The sequence below is a fragment of the Nicotiana tomentosiformis genome, chromosome 11 (assembly GCF_000390325.3).
Source record: "Nicotiana tomentosiformis chromosome 11, ASM39032v3, whole genome shotgun sequence".
Lineage (NCBI taxonomy): Eukaryota > Viridiplantae > Streptophyta > Magnoliopsida > Solanales > Solanaceae > Nicotiana > Nicotiana tomentosiformis.
The window spans coordinates 43,508,410-43,517,227 of record NC_090822.1 but is presented as its reverse complement, the minus strand read 5'-3'; positions in this window follow the sequence as shown (position 1 = coordinate 43,517,227).

Sequence of the window (8,818 nt, the reverse complement as noted above, 5' to 3'; positions counted from 1 at the left end):
ACGCTTAAACGATAATGATAGTGTCATTTGTCTTATTGTAGACTAAGGAGTCGTGACATTTGCATAGCTTGAGGTTGGGAAGTATATACAAGGTATGTGAGGCTATCCCCTTCATTCTTTTGCACGACTCCGATTGTACATAATGTAATGAACGAGCTCCCAAAGATACTCTACTCTTAGAAGCTAGCAGTACTTACATTGCTGCCCTTCTTATGAAACGATTGATATTGATGTTACTTCTCTTATTCTTATATTATCAATGTTGTTGGTAGTTCCTTATTCTTATAAGATTCTTGATGAAGAGTTAATCCTAATAACATGTACGAAGGATACCGACCTTACGTCACTCCGAAAGGTTCAAAATGTGATTCCAATGAGTCCAGCATGCATCATATATATGTATCTATTTTACTCTACCGAGCCGCGCTATAGTCGGCCGGGTATGGCACCTATTGTGCAACCACTGATCAGTTGGGTTTTACCGAGCTCCACGTGGCCGGGTACGATTCTACCGAGCCCTATGATGGCCGGGTACGTTTTACCGAGCCTATTACGGCCGGGTACGATATGATGATAGTGATGCCCACAAAGGCGTATGTTTTAAAAGTTTATGTATATATATGTATGTATCATGTATTTCATGTCAGTAGCCCTCAGAGGTACCCAGATGTCACAGGTTGTATATTCTCTATCCCTGTTTACATTACTGTTCTCACTTATGTTTTCCTGCCTTACATACTCAGTACTTTATTCGTACTGACGTCCTTTTTATTTGTGGACGCTGCATGTCGTGCTGCTGGTCCTGATAGACGGGTAGACGCAGCTCCCCCATCACAGTAGGCTATTCGGTTCAGCGGTTATTGGCGAGATCCCTTCTCCGGACTTGCCGTGGTCTTGGTATGCATTTTTTTATTGACATTATGGGTATGTCGGGGCCCTGTTCCGGCAATGTTGTAGCATTTATGTTATTTTAGAGGCTCATAGACAGGTGTCGACTTATGTATGGTTTAGAATGCCTTGTCGGCTGATTTTTGTTGTATAGTCTTTCATGGCATCATGGTAGCTCGTACCTTATATATAGTTTCTTGACAGTCTTGTCGTCCCATGTTATGTATGTTCATGACATTATCTTTCATTGTTGGATGTTCATGATCCATGTCTACTATTTATATTGATCTTTTTGGCCCTTAAAGATAATAAGGAAGGTTAGATAAAATGTACGTTGGTGCTCGGCAAGTATGGCCCGGGTGCTAGTCATGACCCTCCAGTTGGGTCGTGACACATCTCCCGCTCGGTCTCCCAAGTAGCCTCCTCAACTGGCTGACCTCTTCACTACACCTTTACTGAAGCTATATCCTTTGACCTCAACTTTCGAACCTGCCGATCCAATCACCAATCAAATGAACTATGTTGAACTCCAAAACATGAGACGGATCGCCGACATACTTTCAGAGCATAGAAACATGAAACACTGGATGCACACTCGACAAACTAGGTGTCAAGGCAAGCTTGTAAGCCACCTCTCTGATCCTCTGAATTACCTCAAATGGCCTAATATACTGAGGGCTCAACTTGCTCCTCTTCCCGAACCTCATAACACCCTTCATGGGTGACACCTTGAGCAGTACCTTCTCCCCAACCATAAAATCAACATCACGAACCTTCCTATCGACGTAACTCTTTTGTCTAGACTGCGCCGTGCGAACCTGATCCTGAATCAATTTAACCTTGTCCAAAACATCCTGAACCAGGTCAGTACCCAATAGTCTAGCCTCCACCGGCTCAAACTAACCCACCGGAGATTGACACTATCTCCTATACAAAGCTTCATATAGAGCCATCTGAATGCTCGATTGGTAGCTGTTGTTGTAGGCAAACTCCGCTAGCGGCAGAAACAGATCCCAAGTACCCCCGAAATCAATGACACAAGCACGTAGCATGTCCTCCAATATCTGAATAGTGCACTCTGATTGTTCGTCCGTCTGATGGTGAAATGTGTGCTCAACTCAACCTGTGTCCCCAACTCTCGTTGTACTGCTCTCCAAAACTGCAATATAAACTGCTTGCCCCGATCTGAAATGATGGACACCGGCACACCATAAAGGTAAATAATCTCGCGGATGTAAATCTCAGCCAACCACTCCGAAGAGTAAGTAGTCCTAACTGGAATGAAGTGCGCGGACTTGGTCAGCCGATCCACAATCACCCAAATAGCATCAAACTTCCTCGAAGTCCGTGGGAGCCCAACTATAAAATCCATGGTGATCTGCTCCTATTTCTACTCTGGAATATCTAGCCTCTGAAGAAATCCACTCGGTCTTTGATGTTCATAATTCACCTGCTGACAGTTCAGGCACCGAGCTACAAACCCCACTATATCATTCTTCACTCTCCTCCACCAATTATGCTGCATCAAGTCCTGGTACATCTTCGCGATACTTGGATGAATGGAATACTGTGAACTGTGGGCCTCCTCAAGAATCAACTCACGTAGCCCATCTACATTAGGCACACAAATCCGACCATGCATCCTCAACACCCCATCATCACCAATAGTAACATCCTTGGCATCACCATGCTGAATCGTGTCCTTAAGGTCAAGTAAATGAGGATCATCATATTGGCGCTCTCTGATACGATCATATAAGAAAGACTGAGAAATCACAAAAGCTAGAACCCGACTGGGCTCCAAAACATCTAATCTCACGAACTAGTTGGCCAATGAACGTCAACTACAAGAGGTCTCTAACCAACAGAATTGAATGCAATGCTACCCATACTCACCGCCTTTCTACTCAAGGTATCAACCACCACATTGGCCTTCCTGGGGTGATACAGAATAGTAATATCATAGTCCTTTAGCAGCTCCAACCATCTTCGATGCCTCAAATTTAGATCCTTTTGTTTGAACAAGTGCTGGAGGCTCCGATGATCCGTAAATACCTCACAAGACACATAATAGAGATAATGTCTCCAAATCATCAATGCATGAACAATGGGAGCCAATTTCAAATCATTAACAGGGTAGTTCTTCTCATGGGGCTTCAACTGACGTGAATCATAAGCAATATCTCTACCTCCCTGCATCAATACGCAGCAAATAATAATCCGAGAAGCATCACAATACATTGTATAAAAACCAAAAGTTGAAGATAGAACTAGAACTGGAGTTGTGGTCAATGCAGTCTTGAGCTTATGAAAGCTCTCCTCACACTCATCTGACCACCTGAAATGAGCACCCTTCTGGGTCAATTTGGTCAAAGGCGATGTAATAGACGAGAGATCCTCCATGAAGCGACGATAACAATCGGCCAAGATGAGAAAGCTCCGAATCTCAGTAGCTGAGGATGGCCTGGGCCAACTCTGAATCGCCTCTATATTCTTTGGATCCACCTGAATCCCCTTACTGGACACTACGTGCCCCAAGAACGCCATCGAACTAAGCCAAAACTCACACTTGGAAAACTTGGCATGAAGTTTCTCCTCCCTCAACCGTTGCAACACAATCCTCAAATGCTGGGCATGCTCCTCCTGGCTACGAGAGTACACCAGGATATCATCAATGAATACTATGACAAACGAGTCGAGATAAGGCTGAAATACATTGTTCATTAGATGCATGAATGTTGTTGGGGCGTTGGTCATCCCCAAAGACATCACAAGAAACTCATAATGACCAGAACGGGTCCTAAATATTGTCTTTAGAATATCCGAGTCCCGAATCTTCAAGTGGTGATACCCAGACCTCAAATCAATCTTAGAGAACACCCTCGCTCCCTGAAGCTGGTCAAATAGATCATCAATGTGCGGCAAAGGATACTTGTTCTTGATTGTAACTTTGTTCAACTGCCTATAGTCGATGCATATCCGCATAGTACCATCCTTCTTCTTCACAAACAGAACCGATGCACCCTAAAGCGACACACTAGGCCTAATAAACCCCTTATAAAGGAGTTCCTAAAGTTGTTCTTTCAATCCCTTTAACTCAGTTGGTGCCATACGGTACTGAGGAATATAAATGGATTGAGTGCTCGACACCAAGTCAATACCAAAATCAATATTCCTATCGGGCGGCATGCCCAGCAGGTCTATAGAAAATACATCCGGGCGATCTCACACCACTAGAACAAAATCAATAGTTAGGGTATCAGCACCAACATCCCTCACAAAGGCCAAATAAGATAAACAACCCTTCCCAACCATCTGTTGGGCTTTCAAATATGAAATCACCCTGCTGGAACATAATCTAGAGAACCTCTCTACTCAATCCTTGGCAACACTAGCATCGCCAACGTCACGGTCTTAGCGTGGCAATCCAACATAGCATGACATGGAGACAACTAATCCATACCTAAGATCACGTCGAAATAAACCATACTAATAAATAAGAGATCAATTGTGGTATCCAATCCCCCAATAGTCACTACACATGACCGATATACACGGTCCACAACAATAGTATCGATAACTGCATAGATACATGAGCAGATAAGACTAAGGGCTCATGGGACATACCCAGATAATGAGCAAAACACGATGATACATACGAATAAGTGGATCCAGGGTCAATAATATAGAAGCATCCCTGTGGCATACTGAGACAATACTTGTGATCACTGCATCTAAAGCAACAATATCTGGACTAGCAGGAATAGCATAGAATCGGGCATGACCGCCACCTGATCGACCTCCCCCTCTAGGTCGACCTCTAGATGCATGGGCCCCACCTCGAGCTGGCTAGGCGGGCGGTGAAGTAACTAGTGCTGAATTCATATCCTGACTTCTCGGTTGCACTAAACCTCTCGGGCGACGAGGACACTGCCTCCACAAATGCCCAAACTCCCCACACTCGAAGCAACTCCTCGGAAGTGGTGGTAGTGGGGAATGAATTGGGCCCTGAGTACCAGAGTAACTACTAGAAGGACCTGGCATAGATGAACCCTGAACTGATGGAGCACAGGACAAACTGTAAGGCCCCAAAATATTTCACCCAAAACCCGGGGTTGCGTGATGCCGAGGTAGACTTATGCGTTGATGATTGTAGTGCTTGCCAAGGTTCATACTTTTTGGGTTGAACAGCGCGTTTGGGAGTTGAAGAAATATTTTGGAAGTCCAGGGCGTTTCTGTGGTCGCAGAACTAATCTACGGGCTACGGATCTACCGCAGACCGAAGCAGAAATTTGGGCAAATATTTGGACCATTATGCGGTCCAGTATGCGACCGCATAATCATTTCGCAGGCCGCACAACCCATTAAAGATCCATCATGAAAATTTCCAGAGGCGAGTTTTGCGGCCCATTATGCGACCGCAGAATTGGACTGCGGACCGCAAACTGGTCATAGAGTGAGGCAGAAGTGCCCAGTTCCGGAGGAACATTATGCGGTCCATTTTGCGGATCGCAGAAGCATTATGTGGTCATATATGTGACTGCAGATCTGTGTCGGGGCTTCATTTTTCTAAATTTTGTTTACTCGACCCTATTTTGATTAAAAGCCCTTGGGGCTCGTTTTGAAGGCAACATTTTAGAGAGAAGAGGGGAGTGTTTTATAGAGAGAGAAGTAAGCCCCAAGTGCTTTGTTCATCAACATATTGTCCAAGCTTTGAATTTCAACAAGAAATCTCACAAGATATTCATCCAAGAGGTAAGGTTCTAATCCTAGTCTTCAATTTCGAGTTTAGGTAGAAGATGGGTAATTGGGAGTATGATTCTTGGGTATGAGAGTTGTTATTTATGCATGCATGTAGCTATGAGGATGGTGGGAAGGTAATTGAACTAGTATGAGTAAACCTTTGGTATTAAATTAGTTGTGAAGTGAAGGAAATCTTGTGGAAGAACCTTGTAATCAAATTCGCACACCTAGTGCTTGATAAAATGCTCAAATGAGCTAGAACCATGAATATCTTCCGAATTGGTGTTTAATTTTGCTATGTGTCTAAATAGATCGAAGTTGCTAGGATTTTTGAAACTGTGTAGTGAATTAAGGAAAGCTCAAAGCGATGTATGAAAGCTAAACTCTTTTTCTGGTATTGGAATTCTCGTGTTCTTACAAAAATCCATCGTGCAAAGTTCGAATATGGAACGCTATTGATGTGGGGTATTCAAACTAGTAAAAATTGATTTTTGATTGGCATAACGTGTCAGAGCCCTCGTGTGTTAATTATTCTCTATTTTTGACTTAATTATGTTATACCCTATTTGGGAAGAAGATCTGGTATGAAATCAATGTTATTAAACACTTATTTCACATATTATGAAACCTTACGAACATACTCTTGCTAAGGCCAAAGGTGCCAAATGGTTGATTTGAAAGGAAACTCTTTTGTACCAACTATTATCATTTTGAGAATTCGAAGTGTGGCATTGTGAATACACCTCCACCTACATACATTGGGGTGAGGCGGTAGGGCCATTTTGTGTAGAGTTGTGGTATTGTGAATACACCTCCACCCGCATACATTGCGGTGAGGGGGCATGGCCTCTTTGTGTAGAGTTTGTGGTATTGTGAATACACCTCCACCCGCATACATTGGAGTGAGGCGACAGGGTCGCTTTGTGTAAAGGTAGTTGTAGAGGATCCCCGACTTAAGAATTTATAATTTTTATTGAAAGCTCTTAATAAATTTGCTATGGCTTTAACGGTTAACTAAGGCTTTTATTGTTACCATGATTCATCATATTCATGTTGTATTTCCAAGTCCTTGCATGGGTGTTTGGTTTTCATACTACTACTATTCGACATGTACTAACGTCCCTGGTTCAAGGGGCGCTGCATCTTTAATGGATGCAAGTGGTTCCACGGAGGATGGCATTGACTAGTGATAGCGGTACAATCTTTTCCAGGTTGTCTTGGTGATCCCCACTTCATTCCGGGGTCGTGCATCTTTTGTTATATGTGTATTATGTTTTGAGGTATAGCCGGAGCCTTGTTGCCGGCACTATCATTGTACTCTTTTGTATCTATTAGAGGCTCTATAGACATGGTGTGGGTTGTGTTTTGGTATTGGGAAGGTCAAGATAGTAATGTCATATGTGTATTATGTATTCCACTTCAAATATGAAAGTGTATATATTTCGAGACTTTATAAATGAAGTAACAAATGGTGATGAAATAAGTGTTGTTCATGAACCCTCTTGGTGTTAATTAATGAAGTTTACCTTCTCTTTATATATAGGTGAGTTGGGTAGAAGGAAATCTAGCAGGCTTGCTCGGCCGGGTTATCTCGGTTGAGCGCCGGTTGTGCTCCCCGACGTCGGGGCGTGACAAACTTTGTATCAGAGCCTAAGGTTTTTAAGTGTCCTAGGATGTCTCGGAGCCGTGTCTAGTAGAGTCGTTCTTATCGGTGTGTTGTCAACCATATCTATAATTAGGAGGCTATTTGGGAATTTAGGAATAATACCTTTCTTTGATGTTCTCGATTGTGCGCTAAAGCTGATTGTAAGATTGTTCCTCCTTTAACTCGTGCTTTGATCTAACTTTCAGTACATGGAACCTAGGAAGAAAGCAAGAACTGGCCAAGGAGCCAATGTCACCCCAGGAGTGGTAGTTGATTCTATATTTGATGATGCAGCTCAACACCTGAGGGGTGAGGATATTCCCCCAATTACTAGACTGCCTAAATCTACTATTCCTGCTCAGACTGCACCAGTTCTTACACTTAATGAGGGTGCAACGGTCCCTCCAACTGATATTCTAGTTCCACCTCCAGCCCCAGCTTTCGATCCCGGAGTATCTGATGAGGATCTTCGGGGAGCCATACTGATGTTGGCTCATATAGTGGCTTCCCAGGCCCAGAGATCAAATGTTGCACCCACATCTTCTAGTCAGCCAGGGGATTCCGCTAGTTCCAGGTTGAACATGTTCCTCCAGTTGGATCCTCCAGTTTTCACAGGTACAGATCCTGAGGAGAAACCCAAGACTTCATTGATGAGATGCACATGACTATCCAAGTTATGCGTGCTACTGAGACGGATAGAGTGGAGTTGGCCTTCTACCGCCTGAAAGGGGTGGCCTATTCTTGGTTTAAGATGTGGGAGGAGTCCTATGAGGAATAGAGCCCTCCGGTGAGGTGGAGTGAGTTCACCGATGCCTTTATGGATAATTTCTTACCTCCCAGGGTAACATGAATATGTGGGTGTACCATATGGAGTTCGCCCACCTGTCCAAGTATGATATTCACATGTTGCCCACTATGGAGGCTAGAGTGTGTCGGTTTGTGCAGGGCCTTAGTCCTTTGGTTATCAATTAGGCCGCTACAGCTGCCATGAATTCTAATATGAACTATGGGAAGATGGTGGCATTTTCTCAAGCTACAGAGGACCGTTAACTGAAAAATAGAAGGGAGCGTGAGGGTAGCAGCAAGGCCTGGACCGCGGGAAACTTAGGTGGTTCTGAGGAAGTCAAACCTTATAAACTGGATAGGAAGTCAAACTCAATACGAAAGTTCCCAAAACCAGGGTGTAACTGAGTACATGAGTGTCTATACAACACAAGTCTGAAAATACTATCTAGGAAAAGAGGAAACTAAATACATAAAGCTGAAAGATAGGGAGGGAGAGTCAAGGTTTTGAACGCCGGGCAGCTACCTTGAAATTTCCAAATGATCAGGCTGCGCAGATAATCAACACCCACTGTGACCAGAAGCACCTGCATCTGCACACAAAGTGCAGGGTGTAGCGTGAGTACAACCAACTCAGTAAGTAACAAGACTAACTATTGGACTAAAAGTAGTGACGAGCTTCACATATTCAGTTCAATTTACAGACAATATAATAGTGGAAAAATAGGCATCCTTCCAAGTTTGACATTTAAAGCCAAA